The sequence below is a fragment of the Engystomops pustulosus genome, chromosome 5 (assembly GCF_040894005.1).
Source record: "Engystomops pustulosus chromosome 5, aEngPut4.maternal, whole genome shotgun sequence".
NCBI classification, from domain to species: Eukaryota; Metazoa; Chordata; class Amphibia; order Anura; family Leptodactylidae; genus Engystomops; species Engystomops pustulosus.
The window spans coordinates 42,964,386-42,986,444 of NC_092415.1; the positions used below are offsets into that span (position 1 = coordinate 42,964,386).

Here is a 22,059-nt window from a genome sequence, read left to right on the forward strand (position 1 = left end):
AAGACTGAAGACTTTACTGGCAGCAGCTTGGATCCACTAAAGACAGCAGATCCGTACTGCACTAAATGGAATACTTTATAATGGATCAAACGCAAAACTCTGCGCCTGTTCCATTATTGCTTTCCCGTTTGCCATACGTCTATATACATCCTAACTGTGCAGACACTGTGAAAATCGCACATCATGGAAAGGCTATATCTTCTGAATTGAGGCACCTAGAAACAAAGTTCTGGTGCCTTTTTAAAGGGTATAATCAGCCCTGCTGGGTCAATATTGTGTTTCTAGGTGCCACATAACAAAGGATATCCACTGTTAAAGTTGCAGTCTGAAATGTGATTTTTATAAAGCGTCTACTCCAGTCTATATCTTTAACGGTGGTCCTCTCCCAAATATGTGGCAGATAGAATTTGGTTTGTTAAAGGGGAGATTCTCCTCTTTAAAATGACATCAAAACTGTGTTTCTGTCTGTCAGCCGGAGGTAGCATGGAAAAGGAGCTGCAGGGAGACAGAGATGACAATTTGTTGAACTACATGCATCCTCTGCATCTGCAGCAGAACCTGGGGAAGGTTGATAGAATGTGTTCACATTAATACATATTTTGGGAAGTTTTTTTTTCAATTTTAACACCAATAACAAAAACTTTAAAAAGTAAAAAAAAAAGCATACTTTACCATTTTAGTTATTTGTCTGCTGATTATATGAACAAAAGACATGTAATAAAACTATTCTGTTGAGCCTCACATCAAGAATAAAAACAGGGGGGGGGAACAAAACATAATTTCTTTAAAATAAAATAAAAAAAACCTGCAAAAACATATTAATTAGCATACAAGCCAAGGGTGGGAAATGCATTGGTCACAGACTCCCCACAGTAATAGAAAGCCAATTATTCCGCACACAGGGACCCTAGTTTTTTTTTGTTTTGTTTAAATCGACACTCTCCATAGATACTCTTCTCTCCATGTGCTCTGCCCGCACACACAACATCAGGTCATCATAGTGCGTGAGTGGGCTTAGCAAAAGGACCAGTCTCTAACAGGGCAGCATGGTGGCTCAGTGGTTAGCACTTCTGCCTTGCAGCACTGAAGTCTGGGTTCTAGTCACACCCAGGTCAACATCTGCAAAGAGTTTGTATGTTCTCTCCGCGTTTGCGTGGGTTTCCTTCGGGTCCTCCGGTTTCCTCCCACATTCCAAAACATACTGGTAGGCTGATTAGATTGTGAGCCCCATGAGGACAGGGACCAATTTGTCATGCTTTGTGCTGCGGTGCGTAATCTGTGTGCGCTATATAAATAAAGAATTATTATTATTATAACCGCCCTGCTACACAGGAAGACGAAAGAGAAGAGGATAAACGGATGGCCTGATGAAAGTAGGAACAGTAGTGTGAACTACTAATCCATTGTTATTCTACATCGATCGGTCACTATGTAAAGTCATGTGACCATAACGTTTTACGACGTACATATTTGTTCCTTAGTATAAACAATTATGGAAGGAGTGGTAAAAGTAAATTCCTATTGAAGTGCAATGTGTAATTAAATGTGCAAGCCACAAAACTAATTTGCATATCTAGAATAGAAAATATTACACAAGGCGCTCTAGGGGAGGTGAAAGTATACAAATCTGTGATTCCCGTATTATGTATTACTTTTAGCTAGTCCAAGTGTCATCACGTCACAATCCAATATTGCGTATTATTTTTTCAAATATATTAGTATTGCTTGTTTTGATTATTAAAAATGTTGTGAAATCATTAAGACTGTATGCATTTTAGGTTTTCTGTTTTTGTGACAATATTTACACGTCCTCCATTGTAAGTATAGGTTAGGAGAATTCCCAACGTATCCTTCCAACAGAGGGCTACAACGTAACCCACTGTATGTTCATTCAGTGCAATACGTTCTCCAGCTCCCCCAAAGAGGGAAGAGGAGTGAACATCAGCGGAGGCCAGAGATAGATACAACACATTTGCATCTGTCCAACATAGGCTATTTTGGCCTCCGCCGAGTGTCATTCTGCAGCAGGATAGAAAGACATTGCTTGCTGGGGTTTTTTTCATCCAGGGTTTCCGGATGGACGTGATGTATCCTGAACAGACGGAGGCTAAAATGGATGCCAGTATAGGTCTATGGATACATCCAGAATACACATGGGGTGGGGGACTTTTCTGTAGTACACGCTAAACGTTTGTAGATAACAAAATATACAAAGTTTCTTTCAGCAATTTTTAAAACCAAAACAGGACTGAAAAAAAAGTTGTGAGCTTTAACAAACATTTTATATGTTGCATTTTGAAACACAATTCAAGCACATTGGGGGGGGTGCTACTACAGAACACAAATTTATTTAGACCTAAATGATTACATTTGGGAACTAGCAACACATGCTTTGCATTGTTAACCTGCTCGTTCCCAAACACAAGGGTTTAGATTGAGGGTGCATTTGCGTTGGGGAGTAACCCCCTCCCTGCTGTGCTTGAATTGCATTTCTAATGCAGCCTCCGAAATCCTGCACATGTAAATTTACTCTAAAATAAGTCCCCATTTTGGTTCCCCTCCAAAAAGTCACAATTTCAAGGAGTATCTTATAAATATACGACAGATTGTTCCAAGATTCATAACCGCTGAGGAATACAAGAGGAGGGAGGGGAAACAATGATACACCAAATAAATCGTACACAAGGCTTCCATCTATAATTAGGGACTTGCTGGACGACATATTATTCCAGCTGACATGTTACAGAGCAGCAAAACAAGGATTAAGGAAGCAAATAATCAAAAGCTAAAACAAGCAGCTCCTGCAGGTCCGGAGGATTTCCAGCATTAGTTGGAGAAGTATTCTGAATTATTATAGCGCAAAAAAAACTTCACTCGTCTTTAGGAATCTCATTTGTTATTCTGTGTGATGGATTTCCATCTATTTATCACTAAACGGCATCTCAATTATTCAGACAGTCCCGTTTCACTAATGAAGGCTAATCTATCAAAACTCCTCTTACAATGTATATATTCCACAGAATTTTGGGACATCATCTTCTTTTGAATCCAGGCCCTCCCCCCCCTCTTCATGCAGTCACCGCACGCTGAGCCGCTTCAAACACAACCTGCATTGCAAAGTACAGCAAATCTTCAGGAACAGCATGCTCTTTGGTACATACAAAGAATTTTACACTTCTACAGCAAAGCTCTGCAAATTGCAGGAAAATTGGATAATATGATCTCTTTGGGAATTTTTACTGTTGGGGATAATGTGTTCTTCCCGGGCAGCCTCATTCACATAATACTCGAGTCGTGATGAAGGCTGCATAGTGGCAATATTGCATTTAATGTAAAGCGTATGCATTTATCTTCTCCTGCTGTCAAATTGATTACTTACTTCACAATGCAAAATGCTCGTCTGGAAGAGAACTGTGTTAAAGCAGAAAAAAAGCCATCACGCAGGATAACAAAGGCAAGGAATGCTGGCACCCATCACTTAAAGGGACAGTACACTCATGGAGGGGGGAGTAGAAAAATAAAATCATTGCCAGCAATCCAGCATGTGCGGGCATTCACACTTGTCTCGTGAAGCCTGGCACAGAAAAACTTTAGAGAACAAAACAGCTTCATAGGTGACTGTTCACACTTTTCATAGGTGACTGTTTTCTAACATCTTTACTAGGAGACATACTAGGAGAGCCAAATCCAGAATTGGTGTGTACAAGTGTCTGCGTGCCTACAGATAAGGTTTCACAGACACTACCAAGACGATTTATTATTAGTCGTGCTTCAAGAGTTATTTTTTCACTCATTCAAACATTTAGGCTACCTGCACACCAACGTTGCAAATATCGATTTTGAAAAACGTTAACATCCATTTTTGTTTCCCGGCCAATATGCATCAGACAAGCATCAGTTTTTCACTGTACCCCGTGAACATTAGCCTATGACTTACCCATGAAAAAAAAAAGTTCAGACTAGAACATTTCAGATATATATATATCGGAGCGGTTGTGATCAGTTTAAAAAACCGGCACTGATCCAATAAGAGGTATTATACTGAGTGCAGCCATGTGGCAAACGTTCTAAACACAAGTGCAGCTACCCTTAGGCTGTGGCATGGGACCTGCAACAAATTTATCTCATTTTGCCTCATGCCCACCAGCGATTTTTTTTTTTTAAGACCAAAAATCGGCACCACAAGCTTTTTTCTGCATCAGAAGATAGCCATTTGAAGTGAGCACCCCTTAAAGAGGTTTTCACTTGACGGAAAGTTAGGGCCTATCCACGGGATAGGGCCTAAATTGCTGGTCAGTGGGGGGGGGGGGGGGGGGGCTCAGTCCTGAGAATCTCTGTGGAGCTGAGGGAAATTGCAGAGCACCGCTCTTGACAAGGGGTACCACAGACCACTCGTGGGGGTCTTAGCAAGTCAGGCCCTAACTTTCCTTCGTGGGAAAACCCCTTTAAAGGCGTGTCAGCTTAGAGGGGTTGTGGCTGGGATAGGGCCAATTAGAAAAATAAACATGTACTTACCTCTGTCTCCCCCTTCTCCAACCCCCGGGGTAGCGCGTCAACTTCTCTCCTGTCCGCAAGGCAAGTAGATGTTTATTGTTTCTATCAACCCCATCCCGGCCACATATCAGTTTAAGGTCTCGGATAAAAACTTTAATGCTGAATGGATAAGGGGCTGCCCGGAGACAGAGTTAACAGTTTGCAGAAGTACCTCCTCTGCATCTGAACTTGGGGAAGTGCGATGGATTGACGCTACACATATTGTGGTAGAGATTTAATCAATTTTAATTGGAAATTTATTATTGAAAGAGTATTTTTCCACATTTTTAGTCATTTGCCTGAAAATTGTATAAAAGAAACACTATTAGATAATAAAACTATCCCATCTATCCCATCAAGTCTCACACATCATTAAAAAAAAAAAAAAAAAGAAAAGAGGAAATTGCAGATATACACACAATCCATTAAAAGTCTATGGGAGTCCCGGTATATCATTTTACATACAGCTATAAGCCATCTCTGACAATCAAATAAAGTATGAATAGAGACGATGTCTGACATAAAAGCAAAACAAATGCAGTTCTTCCCATTTATGGAAGGTAACTATTACACGCGCAGCAATGATGTAACTCGTATTTCATTTACTCAATATACAATATCTGCTGTGTGATCAATGCGGTTTTCCTAACCTTACAGCTGCTGTATTGGAGGTATACTTACACAGCGTGCCTGTATGCTGAGATTTAGGTCATGCACAGGCAATTTACAACGCGCTGAAGGCTGGATACACCTAGATGTTAATGCATGCTTTCATACATGATAGATTGCGACGGTCAAAGACAACTCTTGGGATGTAATGGATGATCAACTTGTGGCCTCATAATTTTACACCACACCTGCTGCAGCTGCAGAGGAGGATACTCCGAGCTCTCCATTTTATCTTTCCATAAACCACCAACACATAGAAAGATTTTCCTTGACCTCTATACCTCTTGTCGCTCAGCAAATATTTACGGTAGATTTTCCCTATATATATATATCAGGTTTGCTAAAATTGTATCAATTCTGTAATACTTAATCAGTCGTTAACTGACCATAACGGCGGCCCCCTGTATTTTAGGAATAAACTGCTTTGTGGTAATAGAACAAGAATAACTTGTTCTTCATTCACTGAAATTCCAAGCAAGAAAATATGTATTCTTTATTCGATGCGATTATGAAGAGGTTTTAATATGTGCAAAGAGATCAACGCATTTCAAGCATCAAAGGTTCGTGGTCTTGGCATTAATTTATTGAAAGCCCATCTCTGTATCAAAGGTTACGCAGGAAACCCTACTGAACTCCCAAGTAACATTTTTCCATTAATTTAACAATCATTTGTTCAACACGTCCTGCTCTATTTAATGCCTTCAGAAGAAGAGACACCGTGTGCAATCTGTGCATGCTCCCTGCAAAAAGGACATTGGGGCTTATTTACTAAGGGTCGAGGATCACACTTACGTCAGATTGTTCATGGCTTTTCGGGATTTGCGCCACTGGGACAGGTATTTATCAGGGGATTGTGTCGTATGCAATCGGATTGTTGCGCAGCTGCGTTGGCTTTCATGCAACAGAAATCCAGTGGGTGGGGGGATTTAACTTTCAATTTGTGTCACAAGACATGCACCAGGAAGAAGAAGGTGAACTCTGTCGGACCAGAGAGGGGAAGCGACACATGCAGGATATCGGGTGCACGGTCTTTGTGATTCGCGGCACAGTGCATTATCATCGGAACTATGCACGTTAGGTGAACTCTTTGGACAGCCAAGTAGATGAGGCCCATTAGGGACACTCTCTGCTCAGCGACTACCGCTCTATAACATGTTGTCTGCAGATAGGACATTCTGCATAATCTGCTCATCTCCTCAATTTCTATAACATACTTCCTGTTGACAGGACACTGTACAATCAGCTCAGCCTTTCCTGTTCTATAATATGCTGCCTGCAAAAAGCATGTTCAGTATGACCAGTTCCTTTTAATTAGATGAAAAGTTATCTAGCTGCCTGCCCTAGGCCATAATTCCAGTAGAGCATCTATATCGGAGGAGTATTGTGTATATTTACTCATTACTAGTATGCTGGAGTACATTATGTCACCATCCAGTGATGGAAGAACAGATAAAACCTATTTACTTTACAGAGCGAGGGGACATTACATTACGTCTCCGAGGCCTCTCGCTCTGTGTGTAACCTGATTTTACCTTTCACTGGTGAGCTGTGGTCACATTGCACAAGGCTGTAAAAGAGTGATTCATTAGTAAGCGCGGACACGGCTTGTGAAAGTGAACAATGGCAACCTCTGCTACAGAGGATCTAACAACTCTATCCGTGATATAACAGTAAGCGACTCAACGTGAATCATTATTTCACTTTAACAAGCTCTGGGTACCACATGCCCGGGCCTGGATTCCTGTCTACACCTTGTGCCAAGTCATGTGCCCGGCAGAAGAATCTGCAGCAGACTTCCATCTGCATAATGACACATACGCTTTCTAATTATCACTTCGGAGAGAATAGAGAAGGTTTAAATAGATAAAGAAAAACACAGTCGTCAGCTGATTTTAAGGGACATCACACATTCAAAGAGTTACTTCTTTATAGAGGTTTACTGGGTAGGGCAGAAACTTTGAAGACAGAAAACACCTTTAATCCAATCTATGAAACCACATTATAATGGACCTGACAGATGTATTGCGCTTATTTTGACTACCCAAAACAAATAAATATAATTTTTTTTTTACAATCCCCCCCCCCCCCACTGCCCCTGCAACTACAGGAATACACTAGAAGCTGACCACGTCTATTTTCAGTGGATCAATTTGCAGCTAGTATTTTATTCCTTACAGTTAGGAGGGCATCGCAGAGGATTAAAAAAAATTTTGCTGAGCGAGTTAGGCCAGGTATGTGTGCAGGGTTTACCCGAACCAAACCTTGAATTGCAGAACAGAACTCACACGTTCATTCAGTTCAGTGATTCTAGTTTGTTCTGACAAACTTGCTCGGGATTTACCAGAACCAAAGTTGATCATGTACAGCCAGCGCAAGAGCTTACATTCACCTCAGGGCTCCTGATCATCCTTTATTCCCAGGTATTTGTGAAATTATAGAAATAAAACATTTTTTAAAAAGCAACTCTGTCAGCTGTAATGGTTATACTGGATTCATGTTGCATTTTTTCCTCCTTTGAAAGGATACTTCGGATTCCTGATGTACAATTATAATGGAGGGCTGAGGAGTATCCCACTGTATGCACATAAAGCAAAATAAATAATCCTGTTCCTCCCATCCCCCCCCCCTGAAAGGAGGAGTGAACAGTGATCTTACGGTCCTTAAAGGGGTTATCCACTTTCAACAAATAATTCATATGGCTTGAGTAAAGAAAAGTTATACAATTTTCCAATATACTTTCTGTATCGATTCCTCACGGTTTTCTAGATCTCTGCTAGCTTTGCTTCTATAGAAAGCTTCATCTGTCCATGGTGATGTGATGGACACACAGGTGCACGAGGAGTTATTATCACATGGCTCCGATTACTCTCTGTGATACTTATGGCTCATGCACCTGCCTGTCCATCACTTCTGGAAGTGAATAGAGAAACTTTCTATAGCAGGACAGCGAGCAGAAATCTAGAAAACCATGAAGAATTGATACAGAAAGTATATTTAAAAAATGTACAAGTTTTCACTACACAAACGATATCAATTATTGACTGAAAGTGGACAACCCCTTTAAGTGGACGGTGACATCACTAGGGTTCTTCCTGAGCATACGATCAGCAGTCCAGAGGAGGAATGCAACAATTTGCATCAGTCCCTCATTGCCTCCAGTGGATTTGCATATATCACATATATATTGCTGAGCATATAGGTCACTCAGTAAGAGGGTGCAGGAAGGAAGCTTGTAGCTTGTTGCACCTTTCCATGCTACATTTTCTACATGCCGCCACCTGCCAGTGAATGCCTATGGATACAGTAAGTGTATACATCGGGAGATTTCCTGAAATATACAAAAAACATGATGTGACTGTAGACCAAGTCCCTGTGGACTATATATTAAGGATAATGGGGATGATTCAAATAAGCTAGATATGCCACAATTCTGTGTAAAACAAAAATTCTAAAATGACATGAAGCGCATTTACAATGTTTTTGTTAGAGCCTCATACATGCATTTATTCAGAAACGCGGAGTGACATACCATGTGTGGTGTAAAGCAAAACAAAGGTGTCAAAACATGCACCAAATTTATCATTCCGGTTATCATTCTGATAAATTTGGCACATCTTTAGACTTTCTAGTGTGGATAAATATTAGATGTGCCAAGTAAAATGCCTGTATTCTCGGCCACTGACATTTTTATCATTAGCTTCCAATTTAGGAGGTGACAGCTCAGGTAGGTACAAGTCATCTTCTGCCTTCCATCATACTTCACATGTAAATCCACTTGGTGAACGGGAGGAGCGGATGTGAAGTCACACTAAGTGCTTACATACCTGCTGGGAGCACAGGCATCCCACTAATCTCTGCATCCTGTGTGAGGGAAAACAAGAGTAGACTGACTCACAACAGGGAGCGGTTTAACATTCCTCTGACATAACACGTTGACAGACGGCCATTTTCTTCAGTGCAGGCATACCACCCCACACTATAAATAATGTACAGGTCTTTTATTACACTGAGGAGGGAGAGACGGGATGGCACGGGACACAATCTAAGTGCAGGTTAGCGCACCGAATTTACCTCAGGCGACCCATCATCTCATTGAAGATATTTCACTAAGGGTGGTCTCACAAATTGGGCTTCTTTAAGCCAAACACTGAAATGTAAAAATGACCAACTATTTTTTTTTATGGCACGGTCTATAATTATATGCATCATACAGTATTTCGCTCAATTGTGTAGTGGTTTGCTTTGCAGCAGTCACCTCATTTACATCACAAATATGACCGGATTACAATAGAAGCTATCACCACCATCATCACATCCATACTGACAGAGATGATATCTACTCCCTTCCCGCACAGCACATGCCTAGAAAACTCTCACATAAACATTAACCAGTCTACTGACATCTATGACTTGGAAGGTTGTCGTTAAGCATATCCCTAATTGCTGTAAATAGAAAAAGAGTAAAACTATTTGTACTTTGTTTTTTTGAGAAGTAAAAATTATAATTTAGTAATACAGGCAGTCCCCGGGTTACATACAAGATAGGGTCTGTAGGTTTGTTCTTAAGTTGAATTTGTATGTAAGTCGGAACTGTATATTTTATCATTGTAATCCCAACCAGAACTTTTTTGGTCTTTGTGACAATTGGATTTTAAAAATGGTGGGTTGTCATAATAATCAATATTAACAATAAAGCTTCATTACAGACACATTTGATAACTGTTTCAGCTGTTTATTGTAGCCTAAGACTAAAGTACAATAAATTACCAATATCCAGAGGTCCGTTTGTAACTATGGGTCGCATGTAAGTCGAGTGTTCTTAAGTAGGGGACCGCCTGTATACATTTCCATTTTACTTCCCAAGAGTAGGGTAAAAAATAGGCCAATCCAACCACCTGAGCCTTATTTTCCTAAAAATTGTAGATGGTAGAGAGTAAGGAGGACCTATTACAAATTGGGTGTTCGTCAGTCAACAATAATCTAACGCATATGGCCAGCTTAAAGGGTTGGCCACATATTAAAATTCAAAAGGGCAAGAAAAAGATCATATTATATTTACCTTGTTAAAATGTACTGGGATCCACGGGTCATGTGATTCGCCCCCCCCTTCTCCAGACAGCAGTACACAGGACTTGCTGTACCCTTTCCACTTGTTGGACAAGGGACATAACAGGAAGTTCCAATTTCTTCTGCCCAAGAGTCACGTGACTCAACTCCCCATAAGCTTCAAGGGGGAACTGGTCATCAGAAGCCCTTTCTCTGGTTCCCCCATGACCCCATAGAGAATAGTGTACACATTGTCAAAGAGCTTTTATAGTAAAACTGTCTTATTCCGAAAAAAAGATAACTTGGATCAAAGTTTACCTGTCTGAATGCAGAATTGTGTCCCTAGTAGTCCCCTGGGAGTGGCCAGTCAGGAGGGGTTTTCCCCCACCCTTAAGAAATGGCTCTGTCATGCATCAATTTCAGATAAAAAAAAATAATCCCATGTTCCCCATACCTCCTCCTCTCTTCGCTTTCCCCCTCAAGACATCATATAGGACTGCCCCACTCCTCACTGGCCACTCCCAGGGGACTAGAGACAGAAAGGTACATTTTGATCTAACTTATATTATTTTAAAAAAAAGCCAGTTTTACTATTTAAAAAAAAAAATCTTTAGCAATGTTTACACTATTCTCTATCGGGGGCCATGGGGGAGCTAGAAAAAAAACCTCTGTTAGGGTCTTATACTTACCATATTAAATTGATCAACCCCTTTGAAGTACAACTCTAGTTGTAAAATTTTCCAATAATAGCCCAACTTCTCTTGTCTCTTACTCCTAGTACTCTTCATTCATAAAAAGTGACACAAAAAGGCAGCCAAGAGCCAGCAGAAGTAAAACAACAAGACACTTAAAAGAACTTCTAGCTGTTGGTCTTAAAAAAGTCTTACAGAGTAACGCCTCTATTTTTGGAAATAAACAAATCGGGGGAGATTTAGGTAAAACTGTTCTAGTTGCCCATGGAAGCCAATCAGAGCTCAGCTTTGATTTTATAAACATCAGTGGGAAAATGAAAGCTGAGCTCTGATTGATTGCCATGGGGAACTAGAACAGAGACTTCTGATAAATCTCCCCCTTCAAGTGACTATAAGAAACTGTCATATACATCCCCAACGTCATAGGACATTAGGGGAGATTTATCTTGCACCAAAGTATGATGAAATCTCCACCACTCCGACAGCGCTGGATATATTTAGAGGCTCTGGCGGCTTTATGTACCAGCTGCGTAATGTATATATTTCCACGCCTGGTCCTCCCAGACGTAAAAATGTTCAACACCCACAGCATGTGCATAGAGCAGTAAAGCCCCACGCTAGCCCACTCTGCTGCTGACCACGCCCACTTTCACAGCCTTACACGCCTACTTGGTGTGGATGTGGCATAAAGAAGAAATAATTGCAATTATTGGTGGTTCACTAGTAATTGCAATTATTTCTGTGCTACACAAAATAGTTGTACAAGCCCTGATACATCCCCCCCCCACCATTGTATCTCCTCAAATCAGCTCATATCCTATCTGCTATGCTGCTCAGAGCTGTCGTAATTGTAGATAGATTTCACTTCATGTTTATGAAATTAGGAGAAGGAGAAAAAAAAAAGAGGAAGAGACAAAGAAACAGGCACAGTGCGAATGTGTAGATTTCTGGCAGACATGTAGTAACATTCTGTAGCTTTTAGGTCTTCTAGATAGTGTACATTTAAAAGACATCTACCACCAAGATGAAGGATTGTAAACCAAGCACACTGACATACTGGTGTGTGCCCCCTCTGGCAGGATCTGCTCTTCTTTTAAATTTCTTTTTCCTTTGTTTTGAAGAAAAAAAAAAAGCTTTAAAATAATGCAAAAGAGCCTGAGGGGCTTCAAGCTCCATTAACACCTATGGAACCTGGAGCCCCTCAGGCTAATTTGCATAATTTTTTTTAAAAAAAACTTTCAAACAGGGCCTAAGAAGCTAAAAGAAGAGCATATTCTGTAAAAGGGGACAGACACCAGTATGTCAGTGTGCCTTTAAGTAAAACTCTGGTGAGACAGATCTCTTACTGTATCTCATCCCAAATGCCTGTTCCTGTGTCTCTCTTCAGCGAAGGAAGATCTGAGCAGTGAACTGAGCAGTTACAGCAGGGAGGAGAGGACGGATGAGAGAATATGGAGGAAGTGTTTAGTCCAGAGGATAAAAGTTTGTCACCTGGACTATTCATTTACAAAAACAACAAAATATGACTGAGCCGTGAAGAAACTTGTACTGATACTATACACTTTTAGACTTGGGATGGGTTATGCAATACTTCAATAAGAATGGAATATTTGAGGTTTAGGAGTTTTCATTCATTTTAGATCTAATGTAATGTAAAGTATCTCCATGTATCACAGTAAATCTGAACATAAGCTCCCCTGGTAAGTACAGATTAAGGAGTGAACATCCTGAACTACAGACATTCAGACTGCTGTTCTACAAATTTTTCTATTTGTGCAAAGTTTCCCTGCATGCAAAAATTGCTTGTGGGCTACACATTATTTCAACAAACACCACAAATACAAAATATCTATAGGCTCAAAATACACGGCGGACTTAAAGAGGACCTGTCACCCATAATTTTGGCACTAGGAAACTTCCGGTAACGCTATCTAATACTGCGGCGGAGTACAGTGTAATTGTCGGACAGCTCGCAAAGCGGCCCAATGTATTCACAAGGGGGCGGGGGTTGGGGCGTCACCGCCGGCCTATGGAGCAAGCGGGGCGGTCCGGGGAAGAGGCAGCTCCTCGGACCGCCCCTTCATGAATACACTGTACCCCTCCGCAGTGTTAGATAGCGTTACCTGAGGTTTCTGGTAACGCTATCATTCAAACACTGCGGCGTTTGTTCAAGCACTAGGAGCTGCTTACCTTAGTAAGCAGCTCCAAGTGCCGAACTTATGGCTGACAGGTCCTCTTTAACCTCGAATCACTAGACTGAACTCAGGTCAGTTCAGTCCAGTTTCATCTGGGAAATCCTTCCTGCTCATGGTGTGTTTTCTCGGACAAAACTAATTTCTGGGAAAGCAGCCTTACCCTCACCTAACATAAAAAGTGATATGAGCCCCACAATTACCGATGTACATGTGCATAAAGCACACAATGTGCAACCCTACATAGAAACCTCCTACATGGTTGTTAGGATGCTTTCCATATGAGAGATTCTTTTAAATATTGTGTAAGTGATTTGGCACATTCAATGCACATACAGGACTGGAAGAACAGCAAATATAGAAGTTCCTTATTTACATGGGGTTCAAAATGAACTACAAAGTTGCCACAAAGTAAACCAAGTATGGACCTTGTCTGATTGAGAGCAAACATGAAACATTTACCTGTTAAAGCAACACGAAGAAGATGACAACGATATTTCCTTTTCAGAAGCAGTGGGCTCTTCAGTAACACGAAATACACCTAAAAAAAAAGAAAGAAACGAGTGACTCAAAAGACACAACAGTCCATGGATAATATGTTCCTTAAATACTTTCATTTCTAAAGATAATTCATCAGAAACAAAACTAATGATCTCTGGGAACACTGACAATAACTAACCAGGGGAGGGTATGCAAGTAAGTTAAAGGAAACCTACCATTTGATTTGATGCAGTATGAAGCAAACATACCTTGAGAATGCTGTAGCTACACTGATGCAGGATCATATCTTGGTTGATCCCTGAGCAGAGTGGTTTTGCTGAAAAAACAATTATAACATTCAGGACCTTGAGAAAGCTGGGTCAGACTGGCTGCCTCGACATTAGACACTGAGCTTGTAATTACAAATGGAGGTTAGTCAAGCATGACTAATCAACCTGAGCTGGATCACTCATACACAGTAGCTGGGGAATGGTGCAGCAATTGTTATACTGCCTTCAGGCACAACCCAGGGATGACATCATCCTTTAGAAAAAAAACTCACGTGCTAGTAGAAGCGCTGAACCAGCCATAGAAGGGACAGAGCTTTATGATCATAATTTTATAATTGTTTTATCAGCAAAACCACTCAGCACAGAGATTAAACAAGATATCATCCTGCATCAGTGTAGCTACAGCATTCTCAAGGTATGTTTGCTTCATAATGCATCAAACCAAATGGTAGAGATCTTTTAAAGGAAACCTAAGTGTTCAAAGTATTTATTTAAAGGGATCCTTTTTGTTGAGGATTATGAAATAAATGGAAAATAATTTCAAAGAAAAAACAGACTAGGGGCAGGTTTATCAAACTTTGTATGACAGAAACGAGTCATAATTTGCCTTAGTTGCACCAAGAAGTAATCATAAACTGGTGTATTTTTCTGGTATAATCCAAGACAAATTCATCATTCACAAGCAGGCACTCTGAGAGTTTATATAAGCTCCAGTTCACACCTGTAATAATATTTTGTCACTAAAAAGATAATAACGAAAGCCTAACAAATCAGTTAAAATGTGTAGTGACTACAATGCACATTTAATGGTTTGCAACAGGGCCCATTTTTGCCATTTCCATTGGGTTTCCGTTATTTGAGACAGGGGAAAAAAAAACGGGGCTCTATCTCCTGTCCAATTTTCTGGTCAAATGATGGAAGTAGTGCAAAAGAACACTAATGGAAGTCATTAAAATTCATTGAAATCAAATCGACATTTTAATGGACCCATTAGACTTCTCTTATTCTTGTTTTAGTGAGAGATGATAATAACGGAGATCCGAATTTAGGTGTGAACTGGGCCTAACTGAACTGATGTCTAATAATGACCATGATGACAGTCTTCAAGTAGGAAGTGTTTATGGTATCTCATCTTTTGTATGGGAGGCCGGTGAGTTCGTATTCAAGAAAGGTGCTCAACATCCCAGTCATTGGTCATGAGTCTAAGAGTCCAGGTGTAGAGGCGTTAGAATGAGCCCCCTGGTCGTAGAGAATTAGGGGAACAAGCACCCAGATATTATTTCCGCATTAAATGAGTTCCACACAACGCCCATTGACCAAAATATAAAAAAAGTCAAAAGAAAATTAACCAAAAAATAAAAAATAAACTGAGGGCAATGGGGGAAATATGCCACACCAGAGGCTCCAGAGCTTCTTACGATAACACAAGCACCAGATCAGTGGACCATCTACCACCATGGACAAGTGCCAGGTAGCCTATACCAGGTAGAAGTCCGATATAAAATGACTCCCAACTCTCTCGCTTCTCACTTAAAGACACTTCTAATATATTCTAATATATTGGCATAAATGACATGGGAGATAATGTAGCGCCTTTCAGCAGCTTACTCTTCTCCCTTCATGAAGAACACATGCATGCTCATCGTACCAAGTATGCATGTTTATGTGCAAGTCATGGTAAATGGCTGCCAAGGAAGACAGCTATCAAAAAGTGTTTGGCCAACTTTAAGGAATTCTTCACAGGAGTTCTTCAAGCACACTTGAAGGGCCTCAACCACTTTGATTAGTGGGGTTGTTGGACCTTCATCAATAACAAAAAAATGACCCAATATAAGTACAGGCGGTCCCCTACTTAAGAACACCTGACTTACATACGACCCCTAGTTACAAACGGACCTCTGGATTTTGGTAATTTACTATACTTTAGTCCTAGGCTACAATAAACAGCTATAACAGTTATCAATGGTGTCTGTAAATAAGATTTATTGATAATCCTGGTTCTTATGACAACCCAACATTTTTAAAATCCAATTGTCACAGAGATCAAAAAAATTTTGACTGGGGTTACAATAATAAAGTATACAGTTCTGAATTACATACAAACTCAACTTAAGAACAAACCTACAGACCCTATTTTGTATGTAACCCGGGGAATGCCTGTATATTCGATCACTTATTGAACAACTCCTTTAAAAGGATCTGCAATACATGGTTTGCAACATTCACATCAATAAATTTATGATCTGCCAGAATCAAAATTGCCCCCCCCCCCACCAAAAAACTCAATTTTTAAGTCTCCCCTACAATTCTATATAACACGTCCTATTTATACACCCTAAACGTTTCTAGTGTGAAAACTCCCTATGCCATTAAGTCTAAAGCAAATACTTAGAAGAGATTATCAATTTTCTTCCCCTTGTAATTATGCGGTATCACCTAAACAAGCAAATCTAATGAATGAAACGGTCAGCACATTACGTTATCAAAGACCCGTAATGAACGTCTATATATAGCTAGCCGGGGCCCATTGTTGGTTGGCGGCAAAGGGTTAATTATGTCACTTGGCCGCGCAATCTATTCTTACAACCTGCAATATTCCGGTAATATATTGACCTTGGAACTAGATTCACTGCAACTCTCTGAAAAGTTGAATTATTTGCCTTGCTCTGATTAATGATTAATTAATGTCTTCAGCTCTTACTGGCTAATGCGAGCTCTAAGGCTTTGAGAGATAAAACCTCTTTCACTAATTAGCCCTGAAACCCAATTAAAAGATCCATTGTAGAAACGACTTGGAGCAATTTCAGAATTTGTTTAGTTTACAGTACAAGGTACTTACAGGTTTCATGTCCACCTCAAGCGTCGCTCCGTCCAGGCGATATTTGTGCATTTGGGACGGAGGGAGCAGTTTGTTTAATGGCAAGTCCGGGTCGCACACACAGATTTATGACTACAAAGCTGGACGGCCCTCAAGCCTTAACCTCAGCCTCTCGAGCCACTGTCTTCTAACAAATCCATTACAGTGTCTCTAAGCCAGAAGCATTTGGCTCGCTGCCTCTACAATTAGTCACTAGCAATTACCAGCGCTCTCTTCTCTTGCAGAATCTTCATTTAATTTACATTAAAAGCGACTTCTCATCAACATATAAATAACCTTCATTTTATTCCCCATTTTCTGCAGAAATCTTTAACATATGTTTTGGGGGCCCTGAAATGTGTTCTCCTCATTTTCACTCAGGTTCATTTTCCTTTCATGACTGCTCACAATTTGATGCAAAGAAACAGAATTTGGGAAGCAAAAGACAACGGCTTTTAAGGGGCAATTGTTCGTAAGTAATGGAATGTAAGTGGATAGTACATAGAGGCATAGAGTATATATATGCCATGAATACTTAATGGCAATAGGTAATATATTGTATAGAGAGAGATATTGGGAATCTCATATTTAAAGTATATACACACCATTTACTTGAGTATAAGCCTAGTTTTTCAGCACAAAAACAATTTACTGAAAACCCAAACTTGGCTTATACTCGAGTAAAAAAATATATATATCAAAACTCACCTTTCCGGCTTCCCCCGCTGCTGTCTTTATACTGGGGCAAGGGGCTGGCAGGCTGTATACTGGGGGGCAGGTGCGGCAGGCTATATACTGGGGAGGTTGTGACCAATGCATTTCCCACCCTCGGCTTATACTCGAGTCAATAGGTTTTCCCAGGTTTTTGTGGTAAAATTAGGGGCCTCCGCTTATACTCGAGTATATACTATATTGTTTTTTACAAGATAATAATGCTTCTCATTAACCCACACTACATATCCTGAGATCTATATCCAATCCCCTTTACACCTCTGTACTGATCTTACTCCTATATTACACATCTGATCACGGTTCTATGGAAGATATCATTATGAGAACCATATACAGGCGGTCCACTACTTAAGAACAACCGACTTACAGACGACCTCTAGTTACAAAACAGGCCTCTGGATGTTGGTAATTTACTGTACTTTTGCCTTAGGCTACAATAAAGAAGTATAATAGTTATCACAGGTGTCTGCAATGAAGCTTTATTGTTAATCCTGGTTCTTATAACGATCCAACATTTTTTAAAATCCATCTGTCGCAGAGACAAAAAAATTTGGCTGGGGTTACAATAATAAAATATACCTGTTCCAACTTGCATACAAATTCAACTTGAGAACAAACCTACAAAGCTTATCCTGTACGTAACCGACTGTATCAGCAACTATAGAGCCCTTAAAGAAACGCTAACCCCAAAAATTAAGGATAAATATAAACCGGATATTAATGCCGGAAGTGAAAAAGACAAAACAAATATAGAGGGATTATGAATATATTTAATAGTTCTCCTAAAAAGACAAAGTAGAAACTGTATCATAACAAATAAACAAATATCATAAAAGATGTATTGCATGTTGTAGAGGTCTTTCACTTTCAAAGTGTCAATCACATTCAGGATTGGGTGAGGACATCCAGAAAAATACTAAGGTAGGTTATGTTGGGATAGGAAAATCCACCAAATATATGACAAAGCCAGGAAGAGTAAATCTTCCTTGGAAAACAAAAATAGGACACCACACAATCGTCAATTGTGTTCACACGACTACAACCTAAAGCCATGTTCGAGATATAAATTCATATGGGGGATATTTTATTTTATTTTCCCTGTGCCAAAAACTATTTTACCCTTTGATGAATATTTTTAATCCCCTAAAAAGGTGTTGTTCACTTTCAGCAAATAATTGATATTGTTTCAATAATAATAATTAAAAGTTATACAAATTACCAATATGCTTCCTGTATAAATTACTCAGTTTTCTAGAGGTATAAGTGGCCAGTCCTATTAAAAGGGTTGTCCATTTTTTAGCAAATAATTGATATTGTTTGTGTAATTAAAAGTTGTATAATTTTTCCAATATACTTTTTGAATCCAGAGATTAATGGAGCAGAACGGTCATGCGCGGCTGCCTGCTCCATTAGTCTGAGGAGCTGTGAGGGGTTGATCGGACCCTCGTTCTCATGATCTGCGGGGGTCTCAGCACCGAGACCCCCACTGATCAGCAAGTTAGGCCCTATCCCGTGAATAGGGCCTAACTTGCCTTTGTGGGAAAACCCCTTTAACATCACACAACCCACTATCTGCGGCCATTTTATGGTCAGGAATGTCTGGCTCAGGAGGTAAAAGACAGGAAGCTTCACTTTACATATCAAGAAAGCAGAGCAGAACTTTTATTAGATATATATTGATAAATTAACCAATTTCCTGCACACCCATACTTAGACACACATTAAAAAAACAGGAGGTAAAGTGGCCAACCCCTTTAACAAGCAGTTGAATAAACAGTACTGTACAGCACCATCTAAGGAAACATTTTAAAACTTTCCATTTCCCCAAAATCTTTCAAACACAAATGATAGCAATTGTAAAATGTACACAAGCCTGTGAATGGGTTTCTTGTTAGCTCTGGATAAAGGCTAGTGAAGAAATACCTGCCATTTAGTCGCCCCTACCAATAGTGAAGGAAGTTATTTACACAAAATACAAAAATTTGCAGCAATTTCATATGGTTACCATTTACCAATTTTCTCTGAACTTGTAACCTTGTTCTACTTCCTAATAGGATACCCAATGGAACAATGCACTTCCTATCCAGCCCAAAGTGACATCACTCACTAGGGAGAAATTAATGGGAAAGCTTCAGGGCCAGCTGGCAGGAAACGCTACCAGCCACAAGTATAATGTGATATTACCCAGGATAACCTGGGGCGTCCCACAATATACTACACCAGACACAACACCTACTGTGGCCAACAGGTGAATTGTGGCATGTTACACAAAAGCCGGGTCTACACGTGGCGTATCTGCAGCAGATAAGTGTTTGTAGGCACTGGCTACCTGCAAACAAACAACCCTGTGCTCCCTTATTTGTGAACCGTGTCTCATCGGCATGTGTTGTCCTCTCATGCGCTGATGACAGTAGAAGAGAAAAGAGTTTTGAAGCTCGGTAAATTGGATCACACATGGGAATGAGGAATCCTGGCCACCAAAAAGGTCCTTCCAAGTTTAGGTGTTCTCCCCTTTCCTGTGGATAACAAGGTGATTGGCGATGCTCTGACTGCTAGGACGTCACAACCATGAGAATGGGGCACCCAGTGATCCAGAGAATGGGGCACCCAGTGATCCAGAGAATGGGGCACCCAGTGATCCAGAGAATGGGGCACCCAGTGATCCAGAGAATGGGGCACCCAGTGATCCAGAGAATGGGGCACCCAGTGATCCAGAGAATGGGGCACCCAGTGATCCAGAGAATGGGGCACCCAGTGATCCAGAGAATGGGGCACCCAGTGATCCAGAGAATGGGGCACCCAGTGATCCAGAGAATGGGGCACCCAGTGATCCAGAGAATGGGGCACCCAGTGATCCAGAGAATGGGGCACCCAGTGATCCAGAGAATGGGGCACCCAGTGATCCAGAGAATGGGGCACCCAGTGATCCAGAGAATGGGGCACCCAGTGATCCAGAGACTGGGGATCACGTTCTTATGAACGGGTCGAGCAGCAGGCCAAGCATACGCTCCAGTCTATTCTACGGGAGTCCCAGAGATAGCGGAGTGCTGTGCTTGTCTATCTCCAGAACCAACAGTGAATTAAAGGGGTTTTCCCACTGCTGTTCAGTGGGGGTCTCAGTGACGAGACTGCCACGGATCACGAAAACGAAGGGTCCAATGGTGTCCCAAGAACCTCAGTTGGACCCATCATTGACCCGGCAGACTAATGGAGCAGACGGCCGCACATGACCATAATCTCTATGGAGCTGACCGAAATCACCCAGCACTGCGCTCCCCATATCCATGGGATAGGGCCTAACTTTTGTTTGTAGGAAAACCCCTTTAACTTTTCAGGTCGCATGCTGGTCCTGCCCCTTCATCAATTCGTGAGAACAGGTTCTTATGATCAGTGGGGATACTAGCAGTAGGATCAACGCATATCATCTTGTTATAACCTATCCTGGGGCAAAGAACTAAACTTTGGACTACCCCTTTAAGATAGTGAGCTTAAGAAAGGATATGACTATGTTAAGCATATGCACTAAAACTAAGACCTTTCTATTACCAAGAAAAGGATTTCACACCCCAGGTTCTCTTGGTCACTTTTCACATTCCCATACTACATAGAATTTTTATTATTTTCTCAGAAATAACAGATCTGACTCAGAGCCAGCCATTAAATAGCAATGGAGAGCGCACAGTCACTGACTAAAGAGGATTTACACAAGTAATACTTTTACACAAGGCATTTACTAGCTCCAGTAAAGCAGCGTGTGACCTATAGGAGCCTTACATGACCTGATGTTCATGTCCTGTCCTTGTTCTCTCATCATCTACCTCCTACAACTTTTTGATTCCGAATCCTCTGAAATCAGCGTCCCTCGCGTTCCTCAAAATCTTGTGAGCCCAACTGCAAAAAATGTTCTATCCCTTTAGAAGTACTCCATAAAACAGCAAGTATTAAAGATACGCCAAGTCCGTACACAGCTCACATTTCATTATACAGAGATCTCTTAAAACCACAACTACCACCATACAAACAACTATTTACATACACTGCAAAGCAACTCCCTAGCGCGGGAAGGAGGCTGATAGAAACTTCAGGCAGTCCCCTACCTAAGAACACCCGACTTACAGACAATTAACACTTGCCTGGAGAGGAGTCTGAACAGATAACATTGTTAAAGTGCACCTAGGCACATGCACAGAGAAGGCATAGTTCATGTACAGGGAGGATACGTATTCAGCCTCTTAAGTCAATGCTTTGCAGAACCAACTTACAAAGATCCACTTTGCACCCGAAGCCATATCTGGCCTTGTATTTGTTCTTTTATGGTCTCCTTTTCCTAAAAATTAGATTTAAATAAGTTACGGAGATGCAAGCCTTTTGAGGGTTGGGGGCAGTAGCATTATTGCCTGTGCAGCCAGAGGCGGGAGGCGGGTTTTTATGTTGCTTTTTGTTCATTATTGTTCACTAACAAACCTCAGAGTACGGAGTGGGCATTACGTTTAGAAACACAAAGCAAGCGCAACAATGAGAAGACACTGGTCACTAACTGGATGCATTTTTATTGAAACGCATCCCTG

At 40.8% G+C, this 22,059-nt stretch overlaps 1 protein-coding gene across 3 annotated transcripts in view; it reads right to left on the reverse strand.

Moving 5' to 3' along the window:
- Nucleotides 1-22,059, reverse strand: part of NCOA2 (nuclear receptor coactivator 2) — a 144,084-nt gene that overhangs the window by 93,489 nt on the left and 28,536 nt on the right. For all 3 annotated transcript variants that reach the window (XM_072151767.1, XM_072151768.1, XM_072151764.1), the window contains exon 2: nucleotides 13,595-13,673. The gene's annotated coding sequence lies outside the window, so the exon portion shown is untranslated. The remainder of the gene's footprint in view (nucleotides 1-13,594; nucleotides 13,674-22,059) is intronic.